Here is an 11086-nt window from a genome sequence, read left to right on the forward strand (position 1 = left end):
TGTTTAAATATACCCCTAAATTTAGTTTTGATGAAACAAAAATTGAATATGACAATACAATTATTATGTAGAATGATAGTACTCTTGTTAGTCAATTATTTAGAATTTTATTTTAAAAATTTTGACTAAAATTTAATTTAGAGATTTATTTGAATTATTTTACAAAGTAAATGATCAAAAAAAAAATTGGGAAAAAATAACGAGACAAAACACTTTATTTTAATATGCACAATCGAACGACTTTTTTTTTAATTATGCCACTGCTTTAACCATGAAAACTCAAATTTCCCTTTCTTTTCCCCTATTTATTATAAATTGGCCCGTGAAATCCAACATCGATTGAGAAGACTACTCTCGCCATGAAGATAAGTGTTATTGACAACAAATGATGGCCATTCTTAAAGCTACACCGAGGAAATCTCTTGTGTTTTTTAATGACAAACTACATATATCGAATGCTCCAAACCACATAACCTACCTTGCTGACCCAGTTCGGCTCCTGAAATTTGCTACCGGTACTAAAATCCTTAAGCTCGGAAAAATAATCCATGCCTTTTTCGTCGTTATTTCAAACAATGCATTCAGTAATGGCAGTGGTGTAGTTCAAACGAATTCTCTAATCAATTTATACGCTAAATGTGGTCAAATTCAGATTGCCCGCCAGCTGTTTGATAGTATGCGTGTGAGAAATGTGGTTTCCTGGAGTGCATTAATGGCTGGTTACTTGCATAATGGACGTGCCTTGGAAGTTCTTGGCTTGTTCAAAAGTATGTTTTCGGTGGATCATGTATATCCTAATGAGTTTGTAATGACCACTGTTCTTTGTTCTTGTTCTAATGGTGGGAAAATCCAAGAAGGCAAGCAGTGTCATGGTTATGTTTTAAAGTCTGGATTGATGTTTCATCAGCATGTGAAGAATTCCCTTGTTCACATGTACTCAAGGCTTTCGGATATGGAAGGGGCTATAAGTGTTTTCAATACAGTACCAGCTAATGATATTTTTACTTATAATTCATTATTACACGGGCTACTAGAACATGGGCATCTAAAGGAAGCATTACAAGTTTTAAGTAGGATGGTGGGTGAGTGTGTGAAATGGGACAGTGCTACATACGTTACTGTTTTTGGCCTTTGTTCTAGTCTTGGAGTTTTGAGATTAGGTCTACAAGTTCATTGCCAAATGTTGAAGACTGACATTGAGCATGATGCCTTTGTTAACAGTGCAATCATGGATATGTACGGCAAATGTGGCAAGCTCATAAATGCAGTGAATATTTTTCAACGCTTGTTAACTCGTAACATCGTCTCCTGGACAACAATCATGGCTGCTTATTTCCAAAATGGTTACTTTGAGGAAGCTTTGAACCATTTTGTGAATATGCAAATAAAAGATATTGCACCAAATGAATATACTTTTGCTGTGTTGTTGAACTCAAGTGCATCTTTGTCTGCTCTGAGACATGGAGCTCTGTTACATGTCTGTGCTTAGAAGTCAGGTTTTAAGGATCATGTCATTGTTGGAAATGCACTAATCAATATGTATGCCAAGAGTGGCCACATTGAAGCAGCGAATGAAGTATTCTCAAACATGAATTTTCGAAACTCCATTACCTGGAATGCTATGATATCTAGGTATTCCCATCATGGGCTCGGCAAGGAAGCTCTAAATGTGTTTCGATACATGATGATGGTTGGAGACTATCCTAACTACATAACATTTATTGCTGTACTTTCTTCATGTTCCCATTTGGGTCTGGTTCAACAAGGGTTCTATTATTTGAACCAACTGATGAAATAACTTGGCATCGAACTTGGAGTTTAGCACTATACCTGCATTGTTGGGCTTTTGAGCAGGGCTGGATTGCTTGATGATGCTGAGAGTTATATGAGATCTGTATCAACCAAATGGGATGTCGTTGCCTGGCGCACTTTACTGAATGCTTGTTATGTGCAACGAAATTATGACTTAGGCAAGCGAGTTGCAGAGATTGTTGTAAAGATGGATCCTGATGATGTGGGAACATATCTACTGTTATCAAATATGTATGCCAAAGCAAGCAGGTGGGATGCAGTTGTGAAGATTCGAAAACTCATGAGGGGAAGAAACATTAAGAAAGAACCCGGAGTGAGTTGGGTAGAGATAGAAAATACTACCCATGTCTTTGTTTCAGAGGATAACTTGCACCCAAAATCTAGACAGATTTATGAAAAGGTAGGGGAGTTGTTGAACAAAATCAAACAATTGGGGTATGTACCAGATATTGCTGCAGTGTTGCATGATATAGAGGATGAGCAGAAAGAAGATTATCTTAGCTATCATAGTGAGAAGCTAGCCATAGCATATGGCTTAATGAAAATGCCTTCTGAAGCACCTCTCCGTGTTATTAAGAACCTCCGGATGTGTGATGATTGCCACTCTGCCGTGAAACTGATTTCAAAACTCACAAACAGAATTATCATTGTTAGAGATGCCAATCATTTCCACCACTTTCAAAATGGATGTTGTTCTTGTGCAGACTACTGGTGAAGATAATTTAAATGAGCTAAAGCAGAAAAATTAACATCATGGTCAGTGGCAGCTTACTGGCTTCGTATCAGCATCAATGACACCCTGGCATACTCCTGAATGCATCGCTCTTGACTATCTTGTGTGTGTTCTTTCTATAATTTGACCATCCATCAACAAATTCTTCTTTCAAATCTTGAAACTTCAGCAGATCTTATTTGAGTCACCCTTTCGAGTTTATTACTGCCTTGAGGCAACTTCAACTGGATAGTGGAATGCTTTTGTGAATGTGATTAAACTGAAATTTCTATCACTTTATGAACTGATGATCAACATTTATATTCTGGGGGGTTGCCTCTTAAGCTAATCAAAGTTTTCCAAACTCCTGCTGCTTCAGTTCATAGCTTCTCTAGTGAATTTAGTGTACAAGTTGCAAAGTTTATAATCTTATTTGTTTCACTCCTTTATGAATCTGGGCATTTTGGAAAATTTTCAACTACATGTGTTCAATTAAAATATATATAGATATATATTTATATTGTTTCTTATCTTTGCATATAAAAAGCATCCAACCTGTTGAAATAAAATTCTTGTCTTAAATAATGTAGGCAGGTGTTTTCCATTCCTCAAATGCTCATCTATGCCTCCATTATTCTTTGGATGAATCACCTAACTCCTTTGACCAGTGGCAACGCCAAAGATGGTGAAAGATTAGCATGTGGTAAGTAAGAAAATTGGCTCCCCTTTTCTATTTCTTGTGTTTTTATTCCTTATTTTCCAGTTTATCTTTTTTGTGAGCCTGATCACGAATTATTTTTGGAAAATTCTGTTATGTTTGTCCTTGGTGGGACCTATATAGTTTATAGATGTTTACTATTTGATTATATTGTAGACTAATTATATTTAGAAAATTTAATATTTAGGATAGAAACATATAAATTAGGTGAAAGCATGTCTTGTTCTAGTAGTTACTGTTAAGAGTTAGTTTCCTTATTTATTTTTCTGTTACAGTTTAGTTAGATTAGTTATTGTAACTTATTTACTCCTAGTATATATTAGCCATTGTAGTCTATTTTCAACAATGAGAATCAATTCATTTTCAATCGTTCTATTTTCCTAAGATGGTATCAAAAACCTGCAATTCTCTCTAGCTTTCTCTCTCGTTTTCCTGCCCTAATTTCTCAGATTCTTGCCCTCTTTTTCTCATATCTGCGATTGATCTTCGTCTTTGTTCATGGCTTCCACGACTCCGACCATGACCACCACTTCTTCTATTGCTCCGGTGATCTTCTCACATTCTCTCTCGGTGAAGCTCGATTCCAACAATTTTTTACTTTGGCGTCCTCAAGTTCTTGCTGCAATTTGCGGTCATGTGCTTGAAGATTACATTTGTTACAACATGTATATAGCTGTCAATTAGTTATCAATTAGATTAATTGTAGAGATCCTAATTGACATAGTTTCCTAAGTTAGCTATACTAGTTTGTATATAAATATGTATCATTTTTCAATGAAAAGTAAGAGAATACAATTCTTTTCATCTCAGATAACATGGTATCAAAGCATTAGGGTTCGAATTTAGGGTTTTCAACATTCAGATTTTCTTTGGGTTTATAAACACAAATTAGGGTTTTGTGTCTTTTAGGGTTCCATTTCGGAAACCTTATTTTGAGAAATAATTTATTCTCACTGCTTGTCCTGTGAAGAAGTACATCCTCTGATTGGCCATTCGCCGGAGTTTGGTGACCAGAAGCCCCATGCGCCGCCGTCCTCTGCTGCGACACTCTCCACGTGCCGACTCGTGAGCACGCGTGGCACATTTTTCGGCCACCGTCTTCTCGCCAGTTGTTCTCCTCTGCATCCCTGGTTTGTCTGTACTTTGCTTTTGTCCATCTAGCTTCTGAATTTGAGTTTGTCAAGGTTTGTTCTTGGTCTTTTGTTGTGATTCTACCTTGGTTCTAGTGGTTGCTGCCTTATCTCTTTGTTTAGGCTCTATGGCTGAGAACAAGTCGTCTATTGTGACGGGTGTGGGGTCGGCGATGTCTAAGATCACGGACCATAAGCTAAATGGTTCAAAAAATTTGGATTGGAGTAAGACTATTCGCCTTTATCTGCGGAGCATAGACAAAGATGATCATTTGACGAAAGATCCTCCTAAAGACGATTCGAAGGAGAAAGCGGATCTTACATGGCTCAGAGAGGATGCTCATTTGTTCTTTCAGATTCAGAATTCTATTAATAGTGAGGTAATTGTCATTGCTATTGCTGACGCAGGTAAATTCAATGCGCGTCTTCTTTCCTCATCCTCCAAATGGGTCATTGATTCTGGTGCCACAGATCATATGACAGGTAATCCTCATCTCTTTTCCACTTTTCAATCACATGCTTCCACTCATACCATTACTTTAGCTGATGGGTTGCCATCTTGTGTTCGTGGATCTGACACTATCAATCCTACCCCTTTGCTTCCTTTGTCCTCTGTCTTACATTTACCTAATTTATCCTTTAATTTTCTTTCTGTCAGTCAACTCATTCGTAATTTTAATTGTTGCATCTCATTTTTTCCAGATTATTGTTTATATCAGGATCTTATGATGAAGAAGATTATTAGTAAAGGACATGAGTCTGGAGACCTTTATGTTCTTGACCCACTGCCATCAACTTCTATTGCTTGCTCCAGTGTCACTTCCTCTTTCGAGGCTCATTGTCGATTGGGCCACCCATCTCTTCCTTTGCTCAAGAAGCTTTGTCCTCAATATAGTAAGATGTCTTCATTATATTGTGAGTTGTGTCAATTTGCCAAACACCATCGTCTTAGTTCGAGTCCTAGAATCAATAAACGTGATAGTGTTCCTTTTGAATTAGTTCATTCTAATGTTTGGGGTCCTTCACCTATTTTGTCTAAACATGGATTCATGTATTTTGTTACTTTTGTGGATGATTATTTTCATGTAACTTGTTTATTCTTAACAAAAAATCGTTCTGAGTTGTTTTCTATATTTTGTACATTTTGTGCTGAGATCAAAAATCAATTTAATGTTTCCATTCGTACTTTGCGAAGTGATAATGCCAAAGAATATACATCTGTTTTATTACACTCATATATGGTTCAGAATGGTATGCTTCATGAAACTTCTTGTGTTGATACTGCATCTCAAAATGGCGTCGCAGAACGTAAAAACAAACATCTCCTTGAAACTGCACGAGCCCTCTTATTTCAAATGAATGTTCCTAAACTTTTTTGGGCCGATGCTGTTTCTACAACATGTTTTTTTTTTTTTTGAAAAAGAGACAGAAGTCAAAGGAGATTTCCTCTCAATAACATTGAGAACCTTCACTTATGGCAGAGGAATACCGTGGTAACAAAAAGAGAAACAAGGCCTGGGAAAATCCCTACCCAAAAAAAAGTTTAGGACCACAAATACACCCACTCCCTACACAGGTCCATAAAAAAAACTCCCTCAAAACCTTTCGATCTATACACCCACGTTGCAACCCAGACCTAATTTTATCCCAAAGAGTCCACCGAACAAGAGGACTCTTCAAAAATCCTACTATTTCTCTCCAACCAAATTTCCCAAAAAGTGCCCAACATGGTACACTGCCATAAATGAGCCATCCTTTTTCCTCCCTCTAACTGACACAGAAACAATTGAGAACAAGAGGAAGGCATACACTAAGAGACCCCTAACTCATTAAACACTTTACCCCACAAATCCCTGGAGAAAGAACACTCCAGAAATAAATGACTATCTGACTCACAACATGTTTTCTCATTAATCGCATGCCATCCTCTGCTCTTAATGGTGAGATTCCTTATAAGGTCCCTTTTCCCAATAAGTCATTGTTTCCAGCTAATCCTAGGATATTTGGTAGTACTTGTTTCGTTCGAGATGTTCGTCTGTAAGTCACTAAATTAGATCCAAAGTCATTGAAATGTGTATTCCTTGGTTATTCTCGTCTTCAGAAAGGGTATATGTGTTATTGTCCCAGTCATAACAAATATCTCGTCTCAATTGATGTTGCCTTCATGGAAGACACGCCTTACTTTCCATCCTCACCTATTTCTACTTGTTAGGGGGAGGATGATGATTTGTTGGTATACTCTATCACATCTTCTAATCCCATCTCAGCCACAAACACAACTCCAAACAGGCCTTCTATTACGTGGAATTCTTGGACAAACCAACATAAATGAAGAGTCGAGAGGGGTCGGAATGATTCGTGAAGGACCGACCTGGATGACTTTAATCATTGACTACCTCGAGTCCGGGATACTTCCTGAAGACCAAAAGGATGCACAAAAACTGCTTTACCAGGTCCCGAGGGGTCGAAGGGATTCTATATAGACAGAGTCACTCAATGCCTCTTCTAAGATGTATCTTGCCCAAGCAAGAGCAAGTTACCTCAGGGAGATTCTTGAGGGTTTTTGTGGAGACCATGCAGGGGGCAAAGCTTGGCCCTAAAGGTGCTAAGACATGACTATTTTTGGCCCACACTGAAAAATGACCTGGCCTCCTATGTCCTCAAGTGTGACAAATGTCGACGCTTTGCCACCATCTTCTGAGCTGCACCCATGGAGTTGACCATGATCTCCTTGCCCTAGCCATTTGCTGTATGGGAGATTGACCTAATTGAGTCGTTGCCAACTGGAAAGGGTGGAGTTTAGTACGCCGTTGTCACAATCGACTATTTCACAAAGTGGGTTGAGGCTGAACCGCTGGCAACTATAACCTCGAAGAGAATACTAGATTTTGTGGTCAAAAAAATAATATGCCAATTGGGACTCCCAAAGAAGATTGTGTCGAACAACGGAACTCAATTTGACAGCGGCATGTTCGCAACTTTCTGCGAAAGATATGGCATAATAAGAGTTTATCTTCAGTTGCATACCCTCAGACCAATGGGTAGATCGAGGCAATAAATAAAACTCTCAAGGCAAATTTAATGAAACGACTAGAGGATGATAAAGGGCTATGGCCCGAACAACTCCCACTAGTGTTTTGGGCCTATAAGACCTCACCTCGGACTTCCTTTGGGCACACTCCCTTCTCTCTAACTTTTGGAAGCGAAGCTATGTTTCCAGTCTAGGCTTTGGTAACGTTGCACAAGCAAAAGACCTTTGACCAGGATCGGAATCACGACTTGCTTAATGCATTCCTAGATTTAATTGAAGAGCGACAAGAAGAATCTCGGCTGTTGCTTGACCATTATCAGCAAAGGGTGACACACTACTTCAACTCAAAGGTCAAAGAATGGAGACTCGAACTAGGAGATTTGGTGCTATGAAGGGTATTCAAAGCTAACCAAAACCCTAGAGACGGTGTACTGGGACCAAACTTGGAAGGACCCTATCAGATCATAGAGATCTTATGAGAATGAGCTTTCAAACTAGCTCAATTAAACGGAGAGAAGGTTCCTCGAACTTGGAACGCCTTGCATATCAAGAAGTATTACCAGTGATAGAAAGTTTTTGGTACTCTCATGTAATTCATCTTTTTTAAGGCTTAAATATAAAAGCGATGTTTTCTATAATTTGAATTTGAATAGTATAAGGTTGTTGTGTAATTTAAACACGGTACCAGAATTTTTTCAATTTATCTTTGCGATTTAGCACGTATTGATTATGTAAAAGCGATATAGAATATTTATAAATTCTGATTGCTTGGGGGGCAGATAACCCTCGACAGTCTTTGAAATATTTTGCAAACTTAAGAATTTTTTTTGTTGTAACTTAGAATTTGGAAGTTTGGAAAGTCTACGACTTTTTAAAGCTCAAGTTTTCAAAGTGATTCTGAATATGAACTAAGTTAAGAAAATTCAAAGCAACAACAAAAATCCTAGAATTTAACTAAGTACAAAAAATCATGGAGCTAAACCAGGTCTGAGGCTTGAATCCTAACAGGTATGTGCAAATAGGCAGTCAAAACTCCTGGATATATCCATGTCCACGACCTGAAATTAACTAGTCGAGCCATCAGGCATGCCTCGATCTAAAAAGGCGCTCCATATAACTATGCAAGTGTATAAAAAGTTTGAAAGTTTAAAAACACGATGATAATTAATAGAAGGGAGATAGCATAAAGATTGTGCATAATATAAACATATAAAAATAATATGTAATTTGAAAACGAGGATAATTAACCTCGAGCAGTGCCCTAAGGCAATTGTTTCATACTAAAAGGCCTCTTTACAATGGTTTTTAATACCCTTAAACAAATATAAAAATAAACAAAGAAGAGTCTCTCAACCCTAAGCTCCGACAACATGCCCTTGGGATGAGATGTCGTGATGTCGTGTCAACCGTTTCCGTGGGCTCCTTCGCCAATTGGTCTCTAAACTTGGCGAGGTAACGCTCCCAGACCTTAGTATCAAGGAACTAGAAATCCCCATCTTGATTGTACGCCTAGAATCGATAGAACATCTCCTCCAAGGAGCTCTCAATCTGGGCCTTGTGGCCCTTCACTTGAAGCTCAAGCTCCTTGATCTGGGTGGCATCCTCCTGGGTCTTGGACAGGGACTTCGCCTCGACCTCCAAAATCTTCAGCTTAAGGTCCTTGACCTCATTTAGAAGTTGATCGCAGCTCTGGATCACCTCCAAAGCTTGCGACTTCACATTATTTTCGTTGTTATGGGAGATTTCCACCTCAACTTGGATCCAAGCAATACCACGGATCTGAGCCATGCAAGATTGTAACTAATGATTAAAGAGGGGTCAGTTTGTGAAAACATGGAACTGAAGGAGGATAAGGATAAGACTTACGGTCAGAGTCATCCCCAACGCAAAGTCGAGGACGGTCGCTGAGGGTCTCGCCTCTATGGTCTGCATCTTTTTGGTGTTGAACAAGTTTGCATGCTTCATCAGATGGTTCAAGATCTCTTGGAACGAACCACACAGAGGTTCTAGATGTTTCCCCACCTCGATGGGAGGACTTGGGATCGTGGTAGTTGAGGTTGCGGCTTGGACGACCTATGGGACATACGAAGGATCATGAGTTGGGGGAAGAACATTTTGGGTCGTAATTGCGGAGGGCTGGAGTTGCTTCTGGGTGGAACTGATCCCCTTGTTTTTGGCTGGAGAACCAACAACAGCTCCAGTTCCAGATGTATTTTTTTTCAAAATTCTCGGCTTCTTGACGGTAGGGTCGGTGCTGAAGATGTCCTTGAGGCTCATATCTTATTCGACAAGGACAAACAGAAAAGTTAGAACAGAGTTTTATAACTCTAACTATGCAAGCAACAAGCAGTAACAAAACAAGAACCCTACCCTCCGAATTAGAGGAGGAAACTACTGCAATCTGTGGGAAAATCAAACTGTTTTAGGAACATTCCTAACTTAGAATGATTCTTGTATGGCTGTCAAATATTCAAAGATTTGACAGCTATTCTTATTCTAGGAAACTTATTAATTTGCTAATTTATTTTCTGTATATTTGTGATTTGATTCACACCTATCATATACTTGTATAAATATATGTTCACTAAATAGAAAAAATATATATAAAATTTTTCCCAATATTTGTGACTTGGTATCAGAGCCAAACTTACCCTTTCTCTCTCTGCCTTTTTCATTTCCTTCAACCACCATGTCAGATGTTACCCAAGAATCTACTCCAGTCATTCCTAATATTGTTGAATCCTCTAAAATTACCCCTGAATCTCACCCAGTTCAGATCACCACCATTTGACTTAATGGTGAAATTTTTTTGAGATGGTCTCAGTCAATCCGAATGTACATGCGAGGACGTGGGAAGATGGGCTACCTAACGGGAGAGAAGAAGACTCCCAAGGAGGACGATCCGACTTACGTTGCTTGGGACGCAGAGAACTCTATGGTGATGACTTGGCTTGTTAACTCTATGGAAGAAGACATAAGCTCCAACTACATGTGTTACCCAACTGCTAAGGAACTCTAGGACAATGTAAATAAGATGTATTCTTGTTGGAGAAAATCAAACTATTTTAGGAAGTTTTCTAATTTTAGAATGATTGTTTAGAGATAGTTGATTTGATTGCTGATTTTATTTATTTTAGGAAAGTTGTTAAATAGGGTGATTTGACATTAAAGTAGAATATTATTGTATTGTTTTAGGGCAACCTCTTATATGTGTATATATTGTATCATTCACGATAAAATAATATATCAGAAAATTTCCCTATTTCTAACTTGGTATCAGAGCCGGCCTTAGTCTCTTTCTCTCATCACGATGTCAGATACCTCCCATGAGTCCACTACTATCCCACCAACCAAACCTATCAACCTTAACACCCCTGAATCCTCTAAACATGTTTCTGAATCCCATTCTGTTCAGATTACCACCATTCGTCTTAATGGTGATAATTTTTTGCGCTGGTCTCAATCAATTCGAATGTACATGCGAGGACGCAGGAAGATAGGCTATTTGACGGGTGATAAGAAGGCACCTAAGGAGGATGACTCGTCTTTTGCTACATGGGATGTAGAAAATTCCATGGTTATGACTTAGCTGGTTAATTCTATGGAGGAGGAGATTAGTTCAAACTATATGTGTTATCCTACTGCTAAGGAATTATGGGATAATGTTCATCAGATGTATTCTG

General features: G+C 38.5%; 1 pseudogene; it reads left to right on the plus strand.

Moving 5' to 3' along the window:
• Window positions 1-278: 278 nt before the first annotated feature.
• The window catches only part of LOC133823274 (pentatricopeptide repeat-containing protein At5g39680-like), a 46895-nt pseudogene continuing 36087 nt past the window's right edge, over window positions 279-11086 (plus strand).

The sequence above is a fragment of the Humulus lupulus genome, chromosome 3 (genome assembly GCF_963169125.1).
Source record: "Humulus lupulus chromosome 3, drHumLupu1.1, whole genome shotgun sequence".
NCBI classification, from domain to species: Eukaryota; Viridiplantae; Streptophyta; class Magnoliopsida; order Rosales; family Cannabaceae; genus Humulus; species Humulus lupulus.